The sequence below is a fragment of the Dreissena polymorpha genome, chromosome 1 (assembly GCF_020536995.1).
Source record: "Dreissena polymorpha isolate Duluth1 chromosome 1, UMN_Dpol_1.0, whole genome shotgun sequence".
In the NCBI taxonomy this organism is placed as follows: domain Eukaryota; kingdom Metazoa; phylum Mollusca; class Bivalvia; order Myida; family Dreissenidae; genus Dreissena; species Dreissena polymorpha.
Window position 1 is genome coordinate 83,263,403 of NC_068355.1, and position 12,760 is coordinate 83,276,162.

The 12,760-nt window shown below is 36.5% G+C and overlaps 1 long non-coding RNA gene across 2 annotated transcripts; it reads right to left on the reverse strand.

Annotated features, from left to right (window-relative positions):
- Positions 1 to 693: 693 nt before the first annotated feature.
- Positions 694 to 12,531, reverse strand: LOC127838284 (uncharacterized). Of its 2 annotated transcripts, XR_008029760.1 has the most exons (7): positions 12,289 to 12,531; positions 10,961 to 11,131; positions 6,856 to 6,935; positions 3,815 to 3,863; positions 2,567 to 2,647; positions 1,027 to 1,118; positions 694 to 804 (listed from the first exon to the last, which is right to left on the reverse strand). It is a non-coding gene; the product is annotated as an uncharacterized LOC127838284 (long non-coding RNA). The 2 variants fall into 2 exon arrangements; XR_008029759.1 differs by lacking the exon at positions 2,567 to 2,647 and having other exon boundaries at positions 12,289 to 12,528.
- Positions 12,532 to 12,760: the final 229 nt, after the last annotated feature.

The following is a 12,760-nucleotide window of genomic DNA, read 5'->3' on the forward strand; positions in this document are numbered from 1 at the left end:
TGTTAAACAAGGTTCTACTCTAGCACATTAAGAAAAACTTGTCATGTCCACTGGCAGCCATGTTAGTCTACAAACCGGAACCAGTTACAAACTCGACAACTGAGCTATCATTAGAATAAATATTCTGACCAAAATTTATGGAGATATGGCTAAAAATGTCACTTCTAGAGAATTTACAAGGTTTCATTATAGCCATATAAAGACAATTGCCTCGTGCTCTAGTGGATATGTTTTTTGAATAGACATAAAAAATTTCGAAACTGGACTGAGCCATCATTTGAACAAATATTCGACCAAAATGCATGAAGATTGGAAAAAAAAACAGTGACTTCACTAGTGTTCAAAAGGTTTCACTATAGCTATATAAGGAAAACTGCCCAGCCCTGTTACATACGGTCATTTATGAAGTTCCACAACTGTTGTCGTACGTTAAAACAGTTTTCTAGATAGTAATTTCCCACTATTTTTTCCATCAGTGCAGCTTATGATCAACAATTAACTAGTCACTTCCACTTTAAACCTGTCCACTGTAAACACAAGGTTTACTGTTTTGACCTTTTTATACTTTTTATTTCTTATTGCTTTTGAAATATCATCTTATATATAATGTTATAATGTTCGCATGTATCTCCAATTATATTCTACAACACCGGTTCAATACATTGAGCTGTAACACTATAAATGTAGGGACTAAAATATGATGATAACATTTATCATCTCTTCTTCTTCTTGTCAATCACTCAAATGGAAACACTGGCCCCTGTGGTACACATTCTTTTTGATCAGCATGTTTTGTCTGCCAAACTGAAAAAAATTATAATCACAAATAAACATTTTAAAGAGAAGTGTAATGCCCCAACACTAATCTTTAGTTTCAAAATAATTGTAATGTCCAAACAAAATTAAACTAAAATACCAAAGTGTGCAAATTCAAATGCTTTTTACTTTGAGCTAATAGAGAGAGTTATACAGACAACAAGACATTTGCACATGGTGAATACTTGTGTTATTTGGATAAGGCATTACCATAATATAGTCTGAGCAGTAGTAGGACGCAATGCATGCCTCTCCAACCGCTCAACTATTGTGACTGCTAGATGATGATTTCAGCTGAGGAGCTAAACAAAAATGAGCAAGGGCCATAGTTCTGCAAATTTGGGCTCATACATAATTTATTCCTTTAAGATGCCAATGTCTCCAATGTTGACTAGAAATGGCGCGGCAGAGACCGACGCATATCCCCACGCCGCATGTTTGACCCAGGGGCGCCCCAGGGTTGGTAATGGGGCCATGCATAGTTGACCGTATTGTCATAAGAGAAGTTCAGTATCAATTAGAAGTGAATCGGTGTAGAAATGAAGAAATTATAGTAAAAGACAATTTTGGGTGGGCGTGGCCTATGTGGGAGGGGAACTCCAGGGTTGGTAATGGGGCCATACATAGTTGAGATTGACCGTATTGTCATAAGAGAGGTTCAGTATTAATTTGAAGTAAATGGGTGAAGAACTTTTAAAGTTATCGAAGGATCCAGAAAAGTGTCAGACTGACAGACACAGAGCGCAAACCGTAAGTCCCTCTCCTTTTTCAAGGGTAGGAAACTAACAAGTTTTGATAATAATGTAAAAATAATGGTCAAAACAAGAAATTGATTGAAATACAAAGTTAGGTCGCCCAAAGGGTGTTCTCATTATGTTATATGCACAAACAGGGATTTCAGATATTAAAGGGATCAGGACCATGGATAATTAATAAACCCTCATGTCAATTTCATGTGAATTGCCAGCATTTAATTCTTACGTTCACCTACCATTACTAACATCAAGAGTGTCTTGGTTTGGGTCAAGCTTTCGTATATTGTTTGGAGGCATAGTGTAATAGCTGTGATATTTTAGGAATAAAATGAACCTAAACACAAAACTGAAGCAAATCTGCACCTTTCTACGTATATTTTGACCTTTGACCTTGAAGGATGACCTTGACCTTTAACCACTCAAAATGTGCAGCTCCATGAGATACACATGCATGCCAAATATGAAGTTGCTTTCTTCAATATTGCAAAAGTTATGGCAAAATATTAAAGTTGGAGCAAACAAACCAACAGACAGACCAACAGACAGGGCGAAAACAATATGTCCCCCACTATAGTTCATTCCAACGCTCACGGACACTGGAACCCCGGGGAGAGTAGGAAAGCTCCACTATATATATTTCATATATAATAGTCGAGCTAAAAACCCTATTTTACTATGATTCAAGGGCCATAACTCAGGGGTGTCTGGGTCTATTTGGCCCATTATCTAACTTGACCTAGATGTTATTGCCTTACACATTTTCATGAAGTTTGGTGAAGATCTGATGACAATTGCTAGACTTATTGAACGGAAAATAATCCGGACGGACTGACAGACGGACTTACTAACTTACAGACGGACGGATGGACTAACAAACTAAAGGACGGAGCGATTTTAATATGCCCTCAAAATCGCTGGTTCGGGGGCATAAAAACGACATTGTATAAAATGTATTGTATTTCTTAAACTGTATGAACTGTTATAATTTATCATACATGCCATACGTCCCGGATTTTCCGGGACAGTCCCGGAAATGAAGAACTTGTCCCGCTGTCCCGGAAATCTGTCAAATGTCCCTGAATTTACAAAATCCATATATACATGTACCTTATCTTAGGCTTAACTGCACCTCGAATCTGTGTATATATGCAGCGTCTCCATAACAATGCCTACCCGAATAGGCAGACTACGCTACGTGTCAAAATCGATCAATTAACACGGGTCCTGTTATCATATTGATTGTCTCACGTTCGCCGTCAAACCGAAAAGGCGGCATTGTTTTGGTTGTTAATTGACTTATATCTACATCGAAACAAAAGTGTAACTAATGTGTGACTGTACGGATTTTAAGTCGACGATCTACCGGTACTGTTTTGTTGTATTTGTTTTATGTGATTGGTTGTATGTATTGTGAATTGATTTGAGTTGACAATCTAACCGTACTGTATTGTTGTATTTTTTATTATATAAATGTTATAAATGAATAAAGGCGTATCAACAACTACGCGTTACACACCGGTCTTAATAACAATAACGCAGTGACGTCACCATCTATGTTTAGAACGCTTACACTGAAAACACATGGCCTGTATCTAGTAAAGGAACTAGTAATGTTTAATTTGACGTTAATAGATCAAGTATATTTTGGATAGGCTTTCGAACTTTTGCAATTAACGATGCGAAACAAAACAAAACGTACCAAAAATGCATATGTCTATAAATATCGCTACATTTTATACATGTCCCGGAAAATCGGCAAAAGTCCCGGACAATTTAACACAATGTCCCGGAATTGGTCTGAAAAATTATGGCATGTATGGTTATATGTAATTTCCATTTTACATTATCATTACATCTTCTCACGCTAGATTGGAAGTCTCTGAACTGTTATATACAGACAGATCAATCCCTAGTTTATCTTCCAGGGATCAGAAGATGTCTTGAAATCATTATGAACTGTTCCATCATTTAAAATACTGTATGAAATAAATGACAAAGTTATGGCCCAGACAAACTTCAGGTTTAAAACACAATAAGTGACCCAATGACCTTGTTTCTGACCGGGCATGATCCATATTCAAACTTGACCTATACATCATCTAGATACAATTTGTGACCAAGTTTGGGTGAAGATCTGATGAAATTTCGGGACAGACTGACGGACCGACAAAGTGGTTCCTATATAGCCCCCATTACCAAAAAGATAGTATTACCAGCAGTTGGTTTCAATGGAAATTTCTTACCAGACAAGAGGTTTGATGCAAATTGTTGTGAGGGGAAACTGGAAAATATCTGAAACAAAAATAAAGTCTTATATAATTTGAAGCGCTATATTGTTAAGTCAAATTTTAATATTTGATAATCATAATACTGCTAGCTGTCTGATTACAGAGGAGTCTTCACAACATAATGCGTTAACAGTTTTCCTGCAATAAGCAAACAGGACAAAATCAACAACACGAGTATTTATAATATATTCAGAGACAAAGATGATCCATCCATGTCTTTGGAAATAAACAAAGGGCATTTATTTTGGCCTCATTTTAGCCATGTTGATAAATATAATGGGTCATACTGCTTGGTGTGTTACAAGTGAAACACCATCAAAACCAGTGCTCCAGCTTGGCATGAATGAAAGGGCGCAGCACCCTGCCATTCAAAGATTCCAACCTGTCAACCTTGGACACCCTTCATGCCCTTTGATGAAAATGCCGAGTTGGGAATAGGGAGTTACAGTTGTAAGATCGTACGCGAATATCATTTGCCATTTAAAAGGAATCATGATGTGCAAACTTAACCTTTGACCTAGAAGTTGGCAAAGGGTTTGTTTTTAGTTGGTCGCATTTTAGAATTTACAGAGCATATTTTGCAAATCAGTGTGTGCTTAGAAGCCTTAGCTACGGAAAGAACCGCAACTCAATTTGCTAGGAACGATCACCACTGCCTGTCTGCAACAGATGACAAATGATTATGCTCTAGCAGTGAGTGTATATACCAGCTTGTAAGACGACATTGGCCAGACTAGTGTTTATCATTAAAGTCTGTACGTATTTGTACCATTTTTGACCTCATCCAAGATATCATTGGGACAAATCTTCAGACAAAGTTTCATGATGATCAGACAATAAATGTGGCCTCTAGAGTGTTAACAAGGTTTTACTATATAGCCATAAAAGAACAAATGCATAGCCCACTGGCAGCCATGTTTTTCAACCAATCAGCATCATGTTTGAACTCGTCCAAGATATTATTGGGATGAATCTTCTGACCATTTTTCATGAACATCGGAAATAAAAGTGGCCTCTAAAGTGTTAACAAGACTTTACTATAGCCATATAATGAAAAAAATGCCCCGCCCCCTGGAAGTCGTGTTTTCCAAGCAAATGTACCCATTTTCAAACTCTTTCAAGATATCATTGAGACCAATCTTCTGACCAAATTTCATGAAGCTTGACAATAAATGTGGCCTCTAAAGTGTTAACAAGGTTTTACTAAAGCCCTATAAGGAAAAATGCCCCGCCTCCTGGTGGCCATGTTTTTATAGCAACCATACCCATTTTCGAACTCATTCAAGACATCATTGGGACAAATCTTCTGACCCAGTTTCATAAAGATCAGACAATAAATGTGGCCTCTAGAATGTTAACAAGGTTTTACTATAGCCATAGAAGGAAAAATGCTCTGCCCCCTGGCAGCCATGTTTTTCAACCAATCAGCATCATTTTTAAACTTGTCCAAGATATTATTGGGATGAATCTTCTGACCATGTTTCATGAAGATCCGACAATAAATGTGGCCTCTAGGGTGTTAACAAGATTTTACTATAGCCATTTATAGCCATATTAGGAAAAATGCCCCGCCCCTTGGCAGCCATGTTTTTCAAGCAAACATAACCATTTTCAAACTCATCCAAGATATCATTGAGACCAATCTTCTGACCAAATTTCACGAAGATTGGACAATGCGGCCTCTAGAGTGTTCACACGGTTTACTAAAGCCATATATAACCATATATGGACCATATATAAATAACCATATAAGGAAAAATGCCCCGCCCCCTGGTGGCCATGTTTTTAAAGCAACCAAAACCATTTTCAAACTCATCCAAGATATCATTGGAAAAATGTTCTGACCAAGTTTCATGAAAATCTGACAATAAATGTGGCCTCTAGAGTGATAACAAGGTTTACTATAGCCATATAAGGAAAATGCCCCACCTCATAAATGCCATGTTTTTCAACCAACCGGCGTCATTTTAAAACTTGTCAAAGATATTATTGGGTTGAATCTTAAGTAATATGCATATAATAATGGAAAAAGGGCCATTATTCTTACAAAATGCTTGATACAGTTGTCTGCTCTTCTTTATAGATTGGGGTCATGTTGGTAAATAAGTTTGCAAAATATGAAAGCAATATGTCAAGGGACGTTGAAAATATTTTAGGTGGTTCGCCAACTTTAACATAGATTTATCAATAATATGAATATTCAAAATGGTAAAGGGGCCATAATTATTACAAAATGCTTGATAGAGTTGTCTGCTCTTGTTTATAGATTGGGGTCATGTTGGTAAAGAAAAATGCAAAATATGAAAGCAATATGTCAAGGGACATTGAAAATATTTGGGGTAGTAAACAAACTTAAACATTTGCTGCATTTTCTAAGTGGAAAAGGGGCCATAATTATTACAAAATGCTTGATAGAGTTGTCTGCTCTTGTTTATAGGTTGGGGTCATGTTTGTTAAGAAGTATGCAAAATATGAAAGAAATATGCCAAGGGACATTGAAAATATTTGGGGTAGTACGCAAACTTTTAACATTTGCATGCTCACACTAACGCCAATGCTAAGGCTAACGCAAACGCCGGGTGAGTAGAATTGCTCCACTATATAGATTTCATATATAATAGTCGAGCTAAAAAGGGTCTTTCTGTAAATCTTTAAGAGAACAAATTAAAAACTCAACAGGCCTTTTTATTATTAAATATGCTTGTTTCCATATATAATTTAAGGCCCTAAAATCATTCAGGATATAACTTTGAACATTTTTTACAGAAATAAAATGATCTTAAAGTTCTCTGCAATGCAAAGTAATTTTTACACACTAGATATTTAAAAAAAAAAATTGTTAACTTGTCCATGCTATTCGGGCCAGCTGTGCTCTAACTGCCTATGGAAAATCTTGATTATATATATATTATATATATATACCTGTTGTGACCCTTGAGATCCTTATGAAATGTTCATAATTCACTAATAACTGTATGTAAAAAAAATAGTATTACCAGATAATCGGGTTCAAAAGTTATTTCTTTCAAGACAGGATGGTTGGTGGGAAATGTCTTCCGACGAAACTGAAAAACATCTAAAACAAAAAGAAAGTGACTTCTTGTATAATTTGAAGCACTATTCATTTTAATACAATTGTGTTTTGACAGCCATAGTTCTGCTGAGCCTAAAAATTAAAAGTAGGTCAACAAAACACAAAATGAAATCCAATGCATCACCAAATCTTCAACATATCCAATTAATAAAATTAATTTTTATATATAGACGGTTTTGATACATGGCACAACATCAGGGGTGTCAAATGTCCCAAATTTGAAATCCTTATGATAAAGTCTGGAGTCTGAGGCTGTAGGTCCCTTACAGGTAGAGCCCCCCAAAGCCATAGTTCATTGTTCTTTTTATAGTCTTAGTTGCTATTTCTGGTGAGTAAAATGCAAAATATTATAAGCCAGACCACCAGTAACACTCGATGTGTAATTGTCATTTTATATAAATGTTATGAAGAACATCGATAACAAGGGCTGTTTGTAAAACATGCATGCCCCCCATATGGGCTGTCTGTTGTAGTGGCAGCCATTATGTGAATACCTTTTTTGTCAGTGTGACCTTGACCTTTGACCTAGTGACCTGAAAATCAATAGGGGTCATCTGCGAGTCATGATCAATGTACCTATGAAGTGTCATGATCCTAGGCAAAAGCATTTTTGAGTTATCATCCGGATTTTTTTTTACTGTTTCGGGTCACCGTGACCTTGACCTTTGACCTAGTGACCTGAAAATCAATATGGGCCATCTGCATGTCATGATAAATGTACCCATGAAGTTTCATGATCCTAGGCGTAAGCGTTCGTGAGTTATCATCGGAAACCATTTAACTATTTCGGGTCACCGTGCATTTGGCTTTGACATAGTTACCTCAAAATTAATACGGGTCATCTGCGAGTCATGATCAATCTACCCATAAAGTTTCATGATCCTAGGCATATGTGTTCTTGAGTTATCATCCGGAAACCATTTTACTATTTCGGGTCACCGTGACCTTAACATTTGACCTACTGACCTCAAAATCAATAGGGGGTCATCTGCGAGTCATGATCTATCTACCTATGAAGTTTCATGATCCTAGGCGTATGCGTTTTTGAGTTATCAACCGGAAACCATTTACTATTTCGGGTCACCGTGACCTTGACCTAGTGACCTCAAAATCAATAGGGGTCATCTGCAAGTCATGATCAATCTACCTATGAAGTTTCATGATCCTTGGCATATGCGTTCTTGAGTTATCATCCAGAAACCATTTTACTATTTCGGGTCACCATGACCTAGAGCTTTGACCTAGTGACCTCTAAATGAATAGGGATCATCTGCGAGCCATGATCTATCTTCCTATGAAGTTTCATGATCCTAGGCCTAAGCGTTCTTGAGTTATCATCCGGAAACCACCTGGTGGACGGACCGACAGACCGACCAACCGACATGTGCAAAGCAATATACCCCCTCTTCTTCGAAGGGGGGCATAATAAATGTTAATCCACTAACCATACAGTAAAACAACTGTCCAAAAATATATCCAGATATGTCTTTTGCAAATGAAATAATATATGCACTTAGTTTGACAGCAGAAAATGGAAATTTAATGATGGGGGACATATGCTACATTTTGTAGTATGTAAGATTTCTGGAAAGTAGCCAAGAGGTTAGGTCAGTTACCTTTTATGTCCGTGTCAGCGGATAACCAATCAGACAATAGTAAAACAAGGGACAAAATTGTCACAAAACCAGGTTTTCAATGTAGAAAAAAGTCTGATAGAGGGAGACAAGTCAAACTGAACTGATTGTTTATAATTAACCCCCTTTGTTTCAAAATAAATATATTTTTAGTTGTGGCGACCTTGACCTTGGAGATATTGACGTAATTCTAAAGTGCGATACAACGTCCCACGATGGTGAACAAATATGCCAAATCATTTTTAAGTCTCACAATGAATGACATAGTTTTGGCCCGGACAAGCTCTTTTATGGCCATTTTTGACCTTTGAACTCAAAGTATGACCTTGACCTTGGATATATTGACGGTATTCTTTTGAGCGACACACCGTCTAATGATGGTGAACAAATGTGCCAAATGATTTTAAATTCTCACCAAGAACCACAACGTTATGGCCCGGACAAGCTTCTTCCGTCCGCCCGCCAGCCGGCATTTGCCAATCTAATAACCCGTTTTTTTCTTTGGAAAACCTTGTTAAAAAGACCAGGAAAAATCCATACTAAGCGCACATGCCCGGCATGCCAATGAAGCAATTACAATATTTGTTCACACCCCCTTAAAACAAATCATCGGATTTACACTGATCTAAAATTCAATCCTGAATGGCTCAAATCGGGATTTCCAAATAATCCGGACAATTAACACCCTTGCAACATGCATGGGTTGCTAAGTTACTAAATGTCCTACATACATGTATAACAAATTCAGAATTTGTGTACCATCCCACTCACATAAATAGCAATTGCAAGATGATGTCCATTACAAACCTGTTTGTTATCATTCTGACCTTTTTGTACTTCTATAGTTTTTCAAATTTTAATGTGATTAAAGTGCAAACACCTGATTATAGAAGGTATACCTAAGATCATATTGCTTGCCATGAGTAATAATCCAACAGATTGGCTTTGTTTGTATGCCAATAGATAGAGCTTGCACATTCTTTTTCAATATGTGGTTATGGACAACTGTAAACATTACTTCATGTATTTTAAGGGGCCTTTGCATTTTTTGGTAAATTGACAAAATAAAACAAGAGCTGTCACCATAGGATGACTTATGCCCCCTATAAATGCTTGATAGAAGTTATGAGCTTTTCCGAAACCTAAACACAGATTTCGAAACCTAAACGCGGACCCTAAGTTCAAGGTCACAGGGGTCAAAATTTGTGTGCGTATGGAAAGGCCTTGTCCATATACACATGCATACCAAATATGAATGTTATATCTCAAGGGACATAGAAGTTATGAGCATTTTTCAATATCTAAACGCAGATTTCGAAACCTAAACGTGGACCCTAACTTCAAGGTCAAGGTCACAGGGGTAAAATTTTTTGTGCGTATGGAAAGGCCTTGTTCATATACACATGCATACCAAATATGAAGGTTATATCTCAAGGGACATAGAAGTTATGAGCATTTTTCAAAACCTAAACGCAGATTTCGAAACCTAAACGCGGACCCTAAGTTCAAGGTCACAGGGGTAACAATTTTTGTGCGTATGGAAAGGCCTTGTCCATATACACATGCATACCAAATATGAAGGTTATATCTCAAGGGACATAGAAGTTATGAGCATTTTTCAAAACCTAAACGCAGATATTGAAACCCTAACACGGACCTTAAGTTCAAGGTCAAGGTCACAGGGGTAAAAATTTGTGTTCGTATGGAAAGGCTTTGTCCATATGCACATGCATACCAAATATGAAGGTTATATCTCAAGGGAAATAGAAGTTATGAGCATTTTTCGAAACCTAAACGCAAAGTGTGACCGAAATACGGACCGACAGACGGACAGTCTGATAACTATATGCCACCTTTTCTTTGAAAGGGGGCATAAAAATTGTTTCAGACTTGCACATTTTTGTTGCAGTTATGATATTTGTGAGAAAACAGTTATACTTAACATTAACAACCTGAAAATGATAAATCGTTGCAAAGCAAAACAATTGAATAATTTGGAGTTCTGTTGTCGTTTTTTGTGACACTACGAGCTTTGCTTATAGAAACTAAAAGTATAAAATATTGTATGAGCATGGATGGCCGTCTTAGCGTTAGACTTTTACTCCAGAGGTCAGTGGTTCGAGCCCATATGAGGATTACTTTTTCTTTTAATTTGTTCTTGTTTTTTAATTGAGCTTTTTAGATTTAATGTTTACATTTATAAATATAACGCATTTAATGACAAACTTCAATACATGCCATAATCTGTTATAAGGTCCCTTAAATACCAAGATGAGTATCAAGGAACCTGAGTAAAACATTTTATTTTATTTCGGATATATACAGGACTGCTTATTGGAAACAAAAAGTTTGCTCGATTCTTAAATGACTTACAAAAATGTTTATCAAATCAAGTAGGTTCGTTTATTCTTCGTCTGTTGTCCCATCTCGCCAACAGTCAACCAGCTCCCTCCAGGCTTGTCAGTTCCAGGCGAGTCTCTCTAGCTGCCCCCATTTTTGCCCATCTGCTTAGAATCTGCATCCAGGTCACGGCGCCAGGTGTTACTGTATTTGAAATAAAGTAGTTTGGATGCCATTAAATGTGACTTTAAACACCATAATGACAGACAAAATAACAGGTTTATTTCCCTTCAATTAATAACAAGCAAATTCATTGAATTGATATCCCCCGCTAATTAGCTTCTGGACACAAAAGTGTTATATTTGACACTCAGGTAAAAAAGCATTTTTTTAGGTTCGAAGGGCCATAACTCCGTTATTAACAGATAGTGTACAATGCCATTTGGCATGCATCATCCTCTTATCTATACATATACTCATACCAAGTTTCAATGAAATCCACGAAGCACTTCCAAGATATGGCTCCCAACACAAAAGTGCCGGATGGACGGAAAGACGGGCGGACAAGGCCAAAACAATATCCCTCCGCCTATTGCAGGGTGATAATAACATGAATGTAAATTAAAGCCAGCACATATATGAATTAACTGCCTAGATGGGTGTATTAAATATAATTTAGGGCTGTACAATACTTACTGATATGTGAGCATATATTTACTTTTAGTAAATATAAATAAATGTAACAGTAAACTAATACTTACACACTTGTGACTGTGAGTTTATACATGTAACTAAACTTCCTTTATAATTTTATAACAGTTTTTTTATTCCTGCCATAGTATAAAGAAGTCACTTGCTCAATAACACATTTAAGCATGAGCTGTTTTTTTTTAATCTGCATACATAAGAAAACATCGAAAAAAACACAAGAGGAGCATGTATCCGAAAGTAAATTACGTCCGAAATCAGGCAAGTTAAGCATGCGCGAAATTCACCAAAACATCGATTAAATATGGTTTAAACAGAATCATATGTAAAACGTGAATGATAAATTAAACATTATCCAACAAAAGCATGCAGCTTTAACCAAAAAACAACAGCAAAAATCAGCAATATAGCGATGTTGTTGAATAACTCGGCGAAGGCTAGCAAGAACTTGAAGAAGAGAATTTTCCAAGGGAAACAACTAAAAAAGTAATGCAAACGGATTTAAATGGCTCATGCACGAAAGTTTATAATATAGCAACAACACATGATTTAGCTATAGAATTAGATAGCGAAAGATTTTTTTTACCTATTACTCGAAGATTCCTTAACTAAATAAAATATCAATAAAAGTTAAAACTTTGAGTTTGACCTACTTAGCAATCAATGGTCAAAACAACCTCGAAATAGCTTTTTCTTCATGTCAACAATACAATTGTTGAGTTAATGTTGACGTAATACTAATAATGATAATACTATCCATATTCTCTACCTAGAATATTCATCATATTAAAATATCCAATAAATGTAGTATATTTCTTTTCACGCTAACAATTCAAGATGGCTTACAATCGGTTTTGCTTGGGCATGCGCATTGCAAGCCTATTTGGTTTGGTCCCGCCTTTTTCTCCATATATGGTCATTTGAGCTTGTGGACGGCCGTGGACCATCCACCTACAGGCACAGAACACACAGAAAATGGCTGACATGTCAGATCCGAAAAGAATGCTCTGAAAGTAATTATCGAATAACGTTCTCAAAATTGATTGGACACAATAATTATATAATTTTTATACCTTATTGAAAAATAACGACTTTCGACAATTATATTTGTATACTGAAAATATT